At 43.8% G+C, this 15,982-nt stretch overlaps 1 protein-coding gene and 1 long non-coding RNA gene across 3 annotated transcripts in view; one reads left to right on the top strand and one right to left on the bottom strand.

The window, feature by feature from the left end:
* Positions 1-15,982, top strand: part of Frmpd1 (FERM and PDZ domain containing 1) — a 104,825-nt gene that overhangs the window by 48,099 nt on the left and 40,744 nt on the right. The gene's annotated exons all lie outside the window — the stretch shown is intronic.
* On the bottom strand, positions 1,781-15,933 carry LOC110292775 (uncharacterized). The gene is made up of 3 exons (XR_002377744.3): positions 15,794-15,933; positions 7,542-7,631; positions 1,781-2,003 (listed from the first exon to the last, which is right to left on the bottom strand). It is a non-coding gene; the product is annotated as an uncharacterized LOC110292775 (long non-coding RNA).

The raw sequence follows: 15,982 nt of genomic DNA, 5'->3' as shown, positions 1-15,982 counted from the left end.
GAAGTAGCTATTCATACTGCTTCCTCAGTCAGAGAAGGGTGGTGCTCAGAGCTCTCTTCTCTGTCTCTCTCTGTCTCTGTCTCTGTCTCTGTCTCTCTCTCTCTCTCTCATATCCAGGAGCCATCCTATAAAACGATGTCACCTCAGGCAACCTAGTCATGAAAATCCCTAGTAGGCATGGTACAATTGCCCACCTTTAATCCCAACAGTCAGGAAGCAGAAGTGGGAGAAGCTCTCTGAGTGTGAGGCCAGCCTGGTCTACAGGCCAGCCTGGGATGAAACTGAGTCTCAAAAACAAAACAAAGCGGCGGGGGGTGGGGTGGGGGACCTTCCATGTCCTCTTGAGTGTCCTGCTGAGATGACAACTGGATTCAACCTTTGCAGCCATCATCCCCAACTCTGTCTTGTGGTTTTGGTCTGCATTTTCCCAATTAGACAAAATGATATTGAACAGGTTTCTGTGCATCTAGAGAGCCCATCCGTCTCTGTCTCTGTGTCTCTCTCCATCTCTCATCTTTTCTCTTTACTGAAGGGAAGTTAAAAAGAAGGAAGAGAGAGGCCCCCATTCTCAGCTACTGAAGACACCATTTCTGTGTCTCTGTCTCCAGAACAATTCACACAGTCTTCAAACTGCTTCTCACCTCTAACCCTGCACCCTTCAGGAGAAAAGTCCGTGGTACCTACCATCTGCCACCACATCCTCCTGAGAGCCCCCGCACTCTGTCCATCAGCACCTCCTACCTTCAGCCATACCTCAGGTCCAGCTGCCTCCGCTGTCCCTGGAACACTCTGGTCATTTTTTATTACCCCAGTCAACTCTCTGCCCGTGTGGATGTTCCAGAATGCACGAAGCTCCACCTGTAGTGTAGCCACCTCCCATTGCTCACCCACTCCCCACACTGCCGGGTGACCTAGAACCTTCTGTGCTTGTTTGTTGCCACTATCCCTACCCAATTATCACTTGGCCCTTCTCCCCTCCTGTCATGTATGAGACTAGGACCAAGTGTCTTGTTTTACAGTGTAACTCCAGCCATAGCAGAGTGTGTACTGTGTGATACATGCTCAATAAACTTGATTGATTTATTTTGAGAAAGGGTCTTTTACTCTGTAGTTTTGGCTGGCCTGGAACTTGCTATGTGAATAAACTAGACTGGCTTTGAACTCACAGAGGCACCCTGAGGGCTAGGATTCAAGGCATGTGTCATGTGTCACCATCCCTGACTTAAGTACATTTAAGGATTGGTGGGGAGCTGTTTTTTTGTTTTGTTTTGTTTTTTTGTTTTTGTTTTTTGAGACAGGCTTTTTGTGTGTGTAGCCCTGGCTGTCCTAGAATTAACTCTGTAGACCAGGCTGGCCTCAAACTAAGAGACATATACCTGTTTATGCCCCTGAGTGCTAGTATTAAAGGCATGAACTACCAACACCCAGCATATATTTAAAATTTCCAAAGTTGTGGGATGATTTCGTGGTTTTGCCACATGAATGGAAACCTGAATTCCATTCCTAGAATCCTTCAGAAGCTGAAAGGAGAGCACTGACTCGAGAGAGTTCCCTTTGGGTCACATGTACAGAGTAACTCACTCACATACACACACACATACACACACACTCATTCTGTCTCTCTGTCTCTGTCTCTCTCTCACACACACACATACATACACACATAAACACACAAATAAAAACACATACATATACATAAACATACACACATACATATATACACACTCATAACGAATCAAAAATATTTTTATTTTAACTTTATTATGTGTGTGTGTCTGCATATTGTGTGACATGTACATGTCTGGTACCTGCAGAGGCCAGAAAAGGGCATGGGGTCCCTTAGAGCTGGAGTTATAGATGGTTGTGAGCTACTACATGGTGCTGGGAATGGAACCCGAGTCCTTCAGGAAGAGCAGACAGCTCTCTTAAATGATAAGCCATGGATTTTTCTCTGTCCCTCCTTCTTCCAAGAGTACATCTTGGTAGCACACAGTTTTAAGACACTAGAGAAATTGAAAAAAGGAATAGGGATATTAAAAATACATTACAGATACAAGACCAGGACTTCACATCTCATTATTTGAGTCTCAGTAGTGTTGGCTCATTAGCTAGGGCCAGCAGTGAAGAAAGTTCCTTGAAGGGTTATCTGTGGTCCAGGAAGCAGGTTAGACCGTTCTGCATTCATATTCTAGTTTTTTCAAAGACTTGAAATAACTTCAGTCTTGTTCTTACTTTACTTACATAGCTATTTCTCCATAATATTTAAATTTTATGTTTGGCTTGAAGTATATTACGTAGTAGGGGTGATACGGGCGAGAGTCATTTGAGAAGAGGGACCATCTGTACAAACCCTTTGGGCATTTAGTTGATTAATAATTGATATGGTGGGGGCTGGAGAGATGGCCCAGTGGTTAAGAGCACTGACTGCTCTTCCAGAGATCCTGAGTTCAATTCCCAACAACCATATGGTGGCTCACAACCATCTGTAATGGGATCTGATGCCTTCTTCTGGTGTGTGTGAAGACAGCAACAGTGTGCTCATATACATAAAATAAATAAATCTTCTTTAAAAAAAATTGATGTGGCACGGCCCATCCTGCTGTGGATGTGCCCTCCTGGCTGCAGACAACAAACTGAATGAGTCATGAGGAACACGCCAGGAAACCAAGTTCCACCATGGTCTCTGCTTCAGTTCCTGCCTCTAGGTCCCTGCCTTTAGTTCCCCCTCCCGGACCCACCCCCAACTTCCTTGGATGATGGACTATATTGTGACACTGTAGGCTGAAATATAAGCCCTTTTCTTCCCACGTTGCTTTCCTTCATGGTACTTTACCAGAGCAATAGAAACACTGCTTTGACAGTTTGCAATTCATTTTTATTTTTTTATTTACTTCCCGATCATAGCCCCACTCCCTCCTCTCTTCCCAGTCTTACCCTTAAAAAAAAAAAATCCCTCCCCTCACTGCCCCCTCCCCTTGGGAAGACCCCACCCTGGGGCATCTAGTCAGTCCAAGTACAGAGGCAGGGGATCCAGTGGCAGGGAGTAGAGGCTGAGACAGCCCAGCTTCACTTGTTAGGGGAACCACATGGAGACCAAGCTTCATGTCTGCTACAAATGTGTAGGGAGGAGCCTAGGTCCAGCCCCTGGTTGCTCCCTGGTTGGTGGCCTAAGCTTTGTGAGGCCCCGTGGTCCCACGTTAGTTGGTTCTATCTGACTTCTTGTGGTGACCTTGATCCCTCTGACCTGCTCACTTTTACCCCCTACTCTTCCACAAGACTTCCCAGGCTCTGCCTGATGTCTGGCTGTGGGTCTCTGCATCTGCCTCCATCCACTGCTGGATGAAGCCTCTCGGGAGACAGTCATGCTAAGTTTCCGTCTGCAAGCATAGCGGAGTATCATTAATAGTGTCAGCGTTTGGCTTTCACAAATGAGATGGGTCTCAAATTGGTGCAGTCACTGGTTGGCTGTTCCCTCAGTCTCTTCTCTATCTTTATCCCAAAACATCTTGTTGGCAGGACAAATTTTTGGGTTGAAGATTTTGTGAGTGGTTTGATGCCCCCTTCCTCCCCTGGAAGTCTTGCCTGGCTACAGGAAGTAGCCACTTCAGTCTCTATATCCCCCTCTGGTAGGAATCTCAGCTGGGGTCACCCCTATAAACTCCCCATATCCTCTTCTGTCCCAGGCCTCAGCTACTCACCAGAGATGTTGCCCTTCCAATTTCTATTCTCACTTCTAGCCGTCTCTTGCCCCCTCCTCACCTCCTCTCCTTCCCAGTCCCCTCTCTCCATCCACCTCTGATGACTGTTTAGTTTCCCCTTCTGAGTGAGAGTCATACATCCTCCATTGGGCTCTCCTTATTATCCAGGTCCTTTGTGTCTGTGGTTGTAGCATGGTTGCCCTGCACTTCATGGCTAATGTCCATTTATAAGTGAGTATATACCATGTATGTCCTTTTGGGTCTGGGTTACTTTGCTCAGGATGTTATTCAAAAGTCCCATCCATTTGCCTGCAAAACTCATGATGTCTTTGTTTTAAGAGCTGAATAGTATTCCATTGTGTAAATGAACCACATTTTCTGTGTCTATTCTTCAGTTGAGGGACATCTGGGTTGTCTTCAGTTTCTGGCTATTATATATAAAGCTGCTATGAACATAGTTGAGCAAGTGTCCCTGTGGTATACTGGGGCACCTTTTGGGTATATGCTGAGGAATGGTGTAGCTGGTCTGAGGTAGAACTATTCCCAGTTTTCTGAGAAATCACTAAATTGGTTTCCAGAGTGGTTGTACAAGTTTGCAGTCCCACCAACAATGGAGGAGTGTTCCCCTTGCTCCACATCCTTGCCAGCATGTGCTGTCATTTGAGCTTTTGGTCTTAGCCATTCTGATTGGTGTAAGGTGGCATTACAGGGTCATTTCCTTGATGACTAAGGATGTTGAAACTTTCTTTTAAGTGTTGCTTAGCCATTTGAGATTCTTCCGTTGCGAATTCTCCATTTAGCTTGTACCCCATTTTTAATTGGATTGTTTAGAGTGTTGGTATCTAATTTTTTAGTTCTTTTAGACATTAGCCCTCTGTCAGATATAAGGTTGGTGAAGATCCTTCCCCAATCTGTAGGCTGCCATTTTGTCCTATTGATGATGTCCTTTGCCTTACAGAAGCTTTTCAGTCTCATGAGGTCCCATTGATTAATTGTTGATCTTAGAGACTGAGTCACTGGTGTTCTGTTTAGGAAGTTGTCTCCTTACCAATGAGTTCAAGGCTATTCCCTACTTTCTGGTCTATAATGTTTAGTGTATCTGATTTTATGCTGAGGTTTTTTTTTTAAGATTTATTTATTTATTATATCTAAGTACACTGTAGCTGTCTTTAGACACACCAGAAGAGGCATCAGGTCTCATTACAGGTGGTTGTGAGCCACCATGTGGTTGCTGGGATTTGAACTCAGGACCTTTGGAAGAGCAGTCAGTGCTCATAACCTCTGAGCCATCTCTCCAGCTCTATGCTGAGGTTTTTTTGATCTATTTGGACTGAATTTTGTACAAGGTAATAGATATGAAACTGAACAACTCTCTTCCCAGTGAAGAGATAAAAAAAATTAAAGACTTTCTAGAATCCAATGAAATGAAGGCAGAGCATATCCCAATTTATGGGACACAATGAAAGCAGCACTAAGAGGAAAGTTCATAGAACTAAAGACCTCCATAAAGAAATGAGAAAGTTCTTATACCAGCAATTTTAAAGTATATCTGAAAGCTCTAGGAAAAAAAAAAAAAAAAAAGAAGCAAACACACTGCAAGAGGAGTAGAGGCAAGAAAAAAAAATCACACTCAGGGCTGATATCAATTAGAAACAAAGAAAACAATACAAAGAATCAATGAAACCAAGAAATGGTTCTTTGAGAAAATCAATAAAATAGACAAACCCTTAACCAAACTAAAAGACAGACAGACAGACAGACAGTATCCAAATAAACAAAATCAGAAATGAAAAGGGAAATATAACAACAGACACCTAAGAAATTCAAAGAATCATTTGATCTTCAAAAGCCTGGACTCCAAAAGGTGGAAAAGCTTAAGGAAATGGGTAATTTTCTAGACAGTACAGACTGTTTAGAAGAGCTGCATCACAGCATCACAGGGAAATTGTAACCTAAAAACCTTAACTTGTCATTTCCCTTACAAATAAATGAGGGGTTTTTGGTTCATTTGTCGTTTGTTTGTTTTGAGACAAAGTTTCACTATGTAGCCTTGGCTGATCTGTCTGAGACTCAAAGAGACCTACCTATCTGTTCCTGCCTCCCAGGAATTGCTGGGTTTTTCTGACACAGGGTTTCTCTGTGTAGCCCTGTTTGGCCTGGAACTCAATTCTGTAGACCAGGCTCACAGATTTGCCTGCCTCTGCCTCCCAAGTGCTAGGATTAAAGATGTGTGCCACTCACCCAGCCTAGTTTTCTTTTTAAATCTTTTTAGGACTATAGAAATGAGGCTATACTGGCTTAGAAGCTGATATTCCACGTGTCCTTTCTCTGACAGAAGTTATTGTTTCTATATAGTTAAAGCACTTCTTTTCCTCGATGCATTTCTTTATTACATCTAAATTTAAAATAATCTTGAAGCCGGGCGGTGGTGGCGCACGCCTTTAATCCCAGCACTTGGGAGGCAGAGGCAGGTAGATTTCTGAGTTCGAGGCCAGCCTGGTCTACAAAGTGAGTTCCAGGACAGCCAGAGCTATACAGAGAAACCCTGTCTCGAAAAACAAAAAAACAAAATAAAAAAAAATAATCTTGACCTGGGGCTGCAGGGATTGCTCAGTCACTAAAAAGTGTGCTCAGGTCCTTAGCGTTCATGTCAAAGCTGTGTAGAGCAGGATATGTCTGGAACTCCAGCAATAGTGGGTCCCTACAGCTCATTGGCAAGCCAGTTCACCCAGATGGCGAGCTCCAGGTTCAGTGAGAACTCCCATTCCAAAAATAAATAAATAAATTACAAAAGACTCTGTCTCAAAAAAGGGAAACAAAGGGATTTTCAATATTCTCCCAGAAAAGAAATGATAAATAACGTTGATTTGAACATCACGTGATGTGTATAGGTATATTGATACCCCATAAATATGTACAGTTATGTGTCCTATATATGCAAAATTTTATTTCAAAAGGAAAAAATAAGGTGAAGCATGACCAGGAAAGGCATCCAGCATCAACCTCTGGCCTACACACACACACACATTTTTTTTTTAAAAAATCTTAACCTAATGGAAGTTTTACTTTTTAATTGAGCATAGTTTAAGATATTCTTAATGTTCTTCAATGTTGAATTTATTTTAATATAATCTAGGACATAAAGATATAGCTTGATTTTTTTTTTCTAGGATATTAAGCAGTTGTGAGTCACTTTGCCTTTGTAATTCACAGGTTTCTTGCTTCATCCTGACTCAGGTGATAAGAACCGTTCCTGGAGCCAGGCAGTTGTGGTGCATGCCTTTAATCCCAGCACTTGGGAGGCAGAGGCAGGCAGACTTCTGAGTTCGAGGCCAGCCTGGTCTACAGAGTTAGTTCCAGGACATCCAGGGCTACACAGAGAAACCCTGTCTCGAAAAAACCAAAAAAAAAAAAAAAAAGAACTGTTCCTGGGCCATTGAACTTACTGACTGCTTTATATGGCTATGTTAAAACCACTTGTATTAATTGTATCATTCACCTCATTTCCTGTTAAACCAGGCTTCGTTTCCAGAGCTTTTGCTCCTGCTTGCCATTTCTGCCATAGTGAATAATTTCACCTGGTTATTAGTGCAAGCATGACACTGAATTTTCCAAACTTTAGAGATGGGAGCTCTACATAGCAAGATTAATTAGTTTTATCCTTAAGCTCAGGAAAGATTTCTTTCAATCTAGCTTGACTCTCAGAACTGAATGTAGTTCACGTATGTACACACACATGTGTACATATGTACATATGGCATCTCAGTGTCACAAGCTCCTCCAACTGGCTTTACACACATCCCAGACTTATTTGTCCAGCCCCAGCATCCATAGCCTACTTACCATGAAGTAGAGGTGGCCTTTTCTGTCTTTTCCAATATTCCTAATGATAAATATCCTTTCAGGTACCAGATTTTTCTAATGCTTCTTGACCTGTGAGCAAAAGTAGAAAGATTTGAGCATAGTCTGGAAGACAAGCTCTTATGCTGGCCTTGAACTCGTTGTGTGGTCCAGGCTGGCTGCCCCAGCTTCCCAAATGTTGGGATTACATTCTTTTTTTTTTTTTAAGATTTATTTATTTATTATATGTAAGTACACTGTAGCTGTCCTCAGACACTCCAGAAGAGGGCGCCAGATCTCGTTACGGATGGTTGTGAGCCACCATGTGGTTGCTGGGATTTGAACTCTGGACCTCTGGAAGAGCAGTCGGGTGCTCTTACCCACTGAGCCATCTCACCAGTCCGGGATTACATTCTTGTACTACTGTGTTTACCTCCAAATCATGTTTAAAGTAGTAACAGGTCTGGGGATACAATATAGTAACATCACTTTCCCGGTGTTTGTAAGGCCCTGGGTTCCATCCCTCAAATCACAAAATAATAAATAGTAAGGATGGAAAATATCCCCTCAAGTGTGGGGGTGCTACACTCACAACATCTACATTGACTGCCTGCCTAGATACTGTCCCAACACCAGAACATTCCTCTGACTGTGACAACAGGCTAACTCCCTTTTCGATACAGACCCGCCGCTATCCCAGCTTTTTCTGAATACATTTCAAGGTATAAAATCTGGTTTATACCAGAGTCAGCTTCTAAAAAATCACTGAAGCTAAACATAATAAGGTGTTTAAACATAGATTCAAAACTGCTTCTCCGCAAGCCGCTGGAACACGAGACTGATTCTGCGTAGAGGTAAGATGCACTTCCCAGAGTCTCAGTGAACAGAGGAGAGGTCAGAGGATATTGGAAGCATAATCTATTTCCACCTGGCATTATTTTCTTTTTCAGTGTTATTGATCAGGTCAGCATGAACTTATGACCTTATATGATTTAGCATTAACCTCTACAAACTATTTAGATGAATTGACCATGTTTTCTCTGCTCCTACCTTGGGGTAAATCCAGTTACCTAATGGGCACTCCATTAGCGTAATGACGAGTCTTCTGCTATTTGGTTGTAAGCTCAGAGAAGTGGCCTCCAACTTATGATTGGAGCGCACCAGACATTGCCACAGTGGTAGACAGATGGTTGGGGGGCACCAGGCATTGCCACAGTGGTAGACAGATGGTTGGAGGGCACCAGGCATTGCCACAGTGGTAGACAGATGGTTGGGGGAGGGGGGGCACCAAGCATTGACATAGAGGTACACAGATGTGGTTTTGGATCACCATTTAGTTTTCTATTTAAAACATGTCTCAGAAGAGGACATTTCATTATAGAAACCATTTCTTCCAGCTACTGTCAAATATTAAATGTTCTCTTCCAGAGAGACCAGTCTGTTCATATACTTACATAATCCCTTTCCAAGCCAAAAGCTAGACGTGGCCTTTGGGGAAAATGTCAACTCCAGTCTTTGAGCCAAAGTCACAAATGCTATCCAGGGATTAAAACACAATGGGGCCTTGTTTGTCTTCCACTGTTAAAGAGTACACCCTTTAAGGAAAAGTGTCAGATAAGTGAAGCCCACTCACCTGGAAAGCACAGAGACAGAGTCAGTCTAAACCCCATGGTAAGAGGGTGTGCTCTTTCGTTTATTCTCCAAACAGTTACTGTATTAGTCAGGGTTCTCTAGAGTCACAGAACTTATGGATAGTCTCTATATAGTAAAAGAATTTATTGATGACTTACAGTCGGCAGCCCAATTCCCAACAATGGTTCAGTCGCAGCTGTGAATGGAAGTTCAAGGATCTAGCAGTTACTCAGTCTCACACAGCAAGCAGGCGAAGGAGCAAGAACTCGACTCCCTTCTTCCAATGTCCTTATATTGTCTCCATCAGAAGGTGTAGCCCAGATTAAAGGTGTGTTCCACCACACCTTTAATCCCAGATGAAAGGTGTAGCCCAGATTAAATCTCCTTAAACTCGGAGATTTAATCTTCTGGAATCCATAGCCACTATGTCTCAAGATCTCCATACCAAGATCCAGATAAGGATCTCCAAGCCTCCAGATAAGGGTCACTGGTGAGCCTTCCAATTCTGGATTGTAGTTCATTCCAAATATAGTCAAGTTGACAACCAAGAATAGCCACTACAATCCACCCCTTGTCAACTTGACACAAATAATATCTCATGTTCACATGAAACAATAACAAGGTTGTGAATACACCTAACATGATATAACTATCCCTCGTACAATCGCAAACGCATTTGTAAATTTACAATGGGGCATTCATATTACTTTATAATCCTCGTTTCTGCAACTGGTTACGTGGCCTTAATTGGTATTTATAACTACCTTCCTTTACTACCCATTCTGTATTTCCTTCACCTTCGGCCAGCACCTCAGCAGGTCTTGGCTCTTTTCCTGGAGGATTGACCCATACCTTCATTCCTGATGGGTCTGCGTCCTTTGTCATCCTGCTTGGATTAGGCTGTTGTAGTTTCCCATTGACTTTAATCACAGGACATGGTAGTACTAGGAGACGCCCTAAGGGATCTCCTACACTCCAGACATAATCTTGCTTACCTCCATTTTGAAGAGGTAATCCAATTTCCCCATGGTAATCTGGATCTATCACTCCTCCTAACACTGTTATTCCTTTTTCAGCCTGTTGGTTTAAGGGCATTAGAAGCCCAAAATGACCAGGGGGAAGTCTGAGCTTCCAGTTCAATGGAATGTTTGTTGTAGCTCCTGGTAGGAGCACTCCCCTCTCTGGAGCCAAAACTTCTAGGCCAGCAGAACCTAGAGTTATGGGGACAGGAAGCAAAAATTTTCCTAGAGGGTCACTAGGAGTGATAGTAAGTGGAACTATTCCTTTTTCCACCCCTTGATTCCTGGACCCATGAATCCTGGCTATGGGTGAAACTGTACCATATATGGAGCGCTGATTCAAAGCATATACTGCCTTCTGAAGAACTCTACCCCAGCCTTCCAAGCTGTTACCACCTAATTGGCGCTGTAACTGTGTCTTCAAAAGGCCATTCCATCTTTCTATCAGGCCAGCTGCTTCAGGATGATGGGGAACGTGGTAAGACCAGTGAATTCCATGATCGTGGGCCCACTGTCGTACTTCTCTGGCTGTGAAATGAGTTCCTTGGTCAGAAGCAATACTGTGTGGAATACCATGACGATAGATAAGGCATTCTGTCAGTCCATGAATGGTGGTTTTAGCAGAGGCCTTGCGTGCAGGAAAGGCAAATCCATAACCAGAATAAGTATCTACTCCAGTAAGAACAAAACGCTGTCCTTTCCATGAAGGAAGTGGTCCAATGTAGTCAACCTGCCACCAGGTTGCTGGCTGGTCACCTCGAGGAATGGTGCCATATCTGGGGCTCAGTGTTGGTTTCTGCTGTTGGCAGATCTGGCAATCAGCAGCAGCTGTAGCCAGGTCAGCCTTGGTGAGTGGAAGCCCGTGTTGCTGAGCCCAAGCATAACCTCCATCTTGACCACCATGGCCACTTTGTTCATGTGCCCATTGAGCAATGACAGGGATAGCTGGGGAGAGAGGCTGACTGTCCACAGAACGGGTCATCTTATCCACTTGATTGTTAAACTCCTCCTCGGCTGAAGTCATCTTTTGGTGAGCATTTACATGGGACACAAATATCTTCACATCCTTTGCCCATTTGGAGAGATCTATCCACATACTTCTTCCCCAGATGTCTTTTTCACCAATTTTCCAATTGTGATCTTTCCAAGTCCCTGACCATCCAGCCAATCCATTGGCTACAGCCCATGAGTCAGTGAATAATCGTACATCTGGTTACTGAGACCCTGGCTGGCTCTGAGTTCTTCACACGGATTAAGAAAGGTTCAACTCTCAAAATTCGAACTACAACCTAGAGAGGACAGCAGAGTTTGCATTGGCCATTCTAAATGTGAGGTCTGTTTGAAATAAGGATACTAGTGGGGAATGAAGGCAAGGACCTGTAATCCCAGCCTCTGCTCCTGCCTCTCTCTGCTCAGGTGGCAGAGGCAGGAAAATCCTCAGTTGCATAGAGAGTCTGAAGCCAAGCTGGATCTCACAAGAGCATAAGACATGCTCAGAAAAGCAAAGGGAGGAGCCAGGGAGATGACGACTCCGTGGGTAAAAGTGCCTGCCGTACAACCCGACGACCTGAGCTCCAACCCTGGAAGCTCTAAGCTCAGGGCGTGGCGTGTGCTTCTCATCCCAGAACCTTTATTGTGAGAAGGGACACAGAGGCAGGAGAGTCGGCTGGAAGCTTGAGGGCCAGCTATCCTGGAGCACGGAGCATGGTCACAGAAACGAGAGAGAACCTGCTGGACGATAGTAGCTCACACCTCTAATCCCAGCACTCGGGAGGCCTCGGATCTCTGTGAGTTCAAGGCCAACTTGATCTACAGAACAAGTTTCAGGGCAGCCAGGGTTACACAGAGAAACCCTGTCTCAAAAAACTTACAAAAACAAACCAAAACAAAAAAGCCCTGCCCCATCCAAGTGTAGACAGCAAGAACTGACTCCGTAAAGGTCATCCTGTGGCCTGTATGTGGGGCGGGAAGTGGGTCGATATGGTTCTGTGGGCACATTCAACAAATGGAGATACTACTGCCAAAATCATAAGACTGCGGAGGAGTTGGACGGGCTGGATATGTTGAGAATGAGAATGCAGATGAGTGTGTGTGTGTGTGTGTGTGTGTGTGTGTGTAAGCGTGTGTATGTTGGATCCCAGCACCCATATGGTGGCTCACAATCCCCTGTAACTCCAATTTCAGGGGATCCAATGCCCTATTATGGTCACCAAGGGTACCAGGCATGTATGTGGTGCACATACATGCATACAGACAAACACTCATACACATGAAATAATAAATTTAAAATAAAAACTGAAAACTAGCAACAATAAAACAGAAATCAAGATCCAGTCTCTTTATAAAAGCCAAAATTAGGCTAGAGAGATGGCTCAGCAGGTAAGAGCACTGACTGTTCTACCAGAGGTCCTGAGTTCAAATCCCAGCAACCACATGGCTCACAACCGTCTGAAATGGGATCTGATGCCCTCTTTTGTGTGTGTCTGAAGACAGCTGCAGTGTACTCATATAAATAAAAAAATTAATAACTTTTTTAAAAAAGCTAAAATTCCTCCTGTGTTTATTATGAGGGGCTAACATAATCTGATAAGTTACGTATCCCAGCATTCCTCAGTGGTGGCTATACCCTGCTGTTGCTACCGCTGATATTATTGTTCCCATTAACTAATAAAATTTGTTTTCTTTTTTTGGATTTTGGAGACAGTCTCAGGTAGCCTGAGCCAGCCTAATTCACTGTGAAGCCAGGATAACCTTGAACTCCTGGTCTGTCTTCCTCTGCCTCCCAAGTGCTAGAATTACAGGCATGTGCCACCATGCCTGGACTTATTTTTCTAAATGTATTTTTTAATCTGAGAGAATTTCTAATCCATATGACATTTAAATTTGTGTTTTAACGGAGCGCTTTTATTGTTCTGCTTTAATCCTTTCCCTGCCCCAGCAACCCAGTCTGACTAGTACTGGATTTGTCTTCCTTTAGGGCCTCAGTGACAGTTTCATCATCCCCCTTAGATAAATCTCTCGGACCCTGAGTTAACGAATACACACCACTAATTTTGTTAGCTGAATTTCTGATGGTGCTTCTTAGCTGCCTAACATTAGCTCATTAAAAACGCCTGGCATCGAATATACCTTCACCTAATCTGTTTTTAATGAGTTGCTGGAGTCTTTCTGTGACTGTTTTATTTTATCCTCCAATTCCACCAATTTCTTTTATAGCCCTGGAAAAAAGGAGGCAGTCAAAGGGATGTTTCAGTGCAAAAAAAAAGGGCCTGCCATGCAGGCCTTCCAGCCTGGGTTCAACCCTCAGAACCAAGTAAATGTGGAAGAAGAACAGAACGCACACACACACACAAACACACACACACACACACACACACACACACACACACACTTGCACTCATATGCATGTACATACACATGATACACATTAAGTAAAATTAAATTAATACGGAGAAAGGTGGTTCCTGATCACTTTCTGTGTTTATTTCTCCTATCATTTTCATCCCTGATTCAATAATAAAGTTTTCTTCTGTAAGATTAAATAGCCATAGTATCCTTTGTTGTTTTAAAAGCACGGATAATTGTTTTCTCATGGCTTATTTTATGTGTACGAATGTCTTGCCTGCATGTGTGTATATGTGTGCACTGCGTGTTTGACCCTGGGGTGTTCAGAGACCACCGTGGGCATCACATTCCCTGGATCTCAAGTCGCAGACAGTTGTCAGCTGCCTGTGCTGTCAGCAGGAGCTGCTCCTGAGTCCTCTACAAAAGCACTAAGCACTCTTGACTGCTGAGCCATCAGTGTGGCTCCAAATGTGTGTGTGTGTTTAAAGAGGCAATGATGTCTCCCTATGTTGCTCAGGCTGGCCTTAAATGCAAAGGTTCTCCCGTCATCCTATCTCAGCCTTCCAGCAGAGAACAACCGATGTGCCTGGCAGCCATTTTATAGCTGTAAAGTTTCCAGTCTGGAGGGATGGCTTACTGGTCCAGAGCACTTGCTGTGATCTGGAGTTCGGTCCTCAGCACCCACATTTGGGTGACTCACAACTACCTGCAAATCTAACTCCAGAGGATCCAATGCCCTCTTCTGACCCCAAGGGTACTTGAAGTTGTGTGTACATACACACAGATATGCACTTACATACACATAAATTTAATATTTTTTGCGTTGTTTTTCTGAGGCAGTCTCAGGTAGCTCATTGTGGCTTTGAACTCCTAAGCCTCCTGCCTCTGCCTTTCAAATGCTGGTGTTACAAGTATGGGCTGCTATGCCTTGCTCTTTTGGAACAAGAGAGAACAGGGTTTACATACATACATACATACACACACACACACAAACACACACACAATACACACACACACACTATATGTGGCAAGAGCTTGGGTTGTAAGTATACTCACTATGCTTGGCTTAAAGTTTGACTTTTAATCAGGACTATGATTTAAGTCATGGACATTTTCATGATTTCCTGCCTTGTGTTAGGTCCCTCTGCAGATCCTTCCTTTTGTATTAGCATTTGCACTTCCTAGAGGACCCCCACCACCACCCTGTCCCTCCTTTTAAGCAGTGGGACTCCGATCATCTCTGTAGTCTCAGAAAACTGGCTTTGGGAGACTGTTTAATACTTCCTGGGTTTTGTTTGCTGTTGAGGTCATTATAAATGACAGTGCCTGATAGGTTAGGTCCTGTTGCATCAGGCAGAGTTCCTGACAGTGTTTAGTAAATAGATGAGAATCAGTTACAGACCGTGCTGCAGAGGCCTGAGAGAACTGTTACTCCTCCACAGCCCTCCTGTTTATAATAACAGTCAACGCCTAGGCCCATCAGCCCATCACTCTTGGCCCTTCCTCAGAATCAACCACTGAGTGTTAGGGCAGACACAACCATTTGCTGGGGCAGACAGATGAAAAATAGTTTGTGATTTCCTTCATGGTTTTAAGAGATGGGAAAACACAGCTTTCGATTTCCCTGCTTTCAGATGTAGAGAGAATATGTATGTTTTTAGAGATTAATACTGAGGCAGTTCCTGCTGTCTGGAATTTCATATAGAAATCCTCACAGTTTCAAAGCTTATCAAATTAAAAAGAATGCATTATAAAGGCAAAGAGATAAACCAGCTAAGGCACATCCATCTATACAATAAGCCCAGCAGCAAACATCTAAGCAGACGACCCCCAGGGCTGGAGAGATGGCTCAGGGGTTAAAGCACTGGCTGCTCTTGTAGAGAACCAGACTTCAGTTCCCAGCATCCATGTTTGTAGCTTACATCCTCCTGTAATTCTCTAGCTCCAGGGGAGCCTCTTCTGCCTTCTGTGAGTCCTCACACACATGCGCACGTGCGCGCGCACAGAGAGAGAGAGAGAGAGAGAGAGAGAGAGAGAGAGAGAGACGCACATGGACATACACAGACACAAATAAAAACTCAAAGTGACATGTTTAAACAGTAAACCTTCGTCCCTGCTCTTTCTGTGGCTTTCCTTCTCCACTCAAGCCGTCCGTCCATCCGTCCTACTGGAACACCTGTCAGTCCATCTGCTCTTCTAGTCATTGACTCTGTATTCAGAACCTGAGCTATTTATGTCTAAATCCAACTCAAACCCTACCTCTTCCAGGCAGGATTTCCTGTGCCCGTCCCTGTTCTTCTGCCTTCTGGTGTCCACAGCATCTCCAGAGCATGGTGCTCAGTCCTACTCGACGTTGTCTTCAGTACTGTGCCTTATCTCGCTCAGCACTTAACACAGAGGCAGAAAGCTGAGCGAGGCCAGCCTGGGCTGCGTAACCGTACCTTATCT

This window comes from Mus caroli, unplaced genomic scaffold, assembly GCF_978045245.1.
Source record: "Mus caroli unplaced genomic scaffold, Mus_caroli_1 scaffold_6, whole genome shotgun sequence".
Lineage (NCBI taxonomy): Eukaryota > Metazoa > Chordata > Mammalia > Rodentia > Muridae > Mus > Mus caroli.
This window is presented reverse-complemented; position numbering and strand designations above follow the sequence as displayed.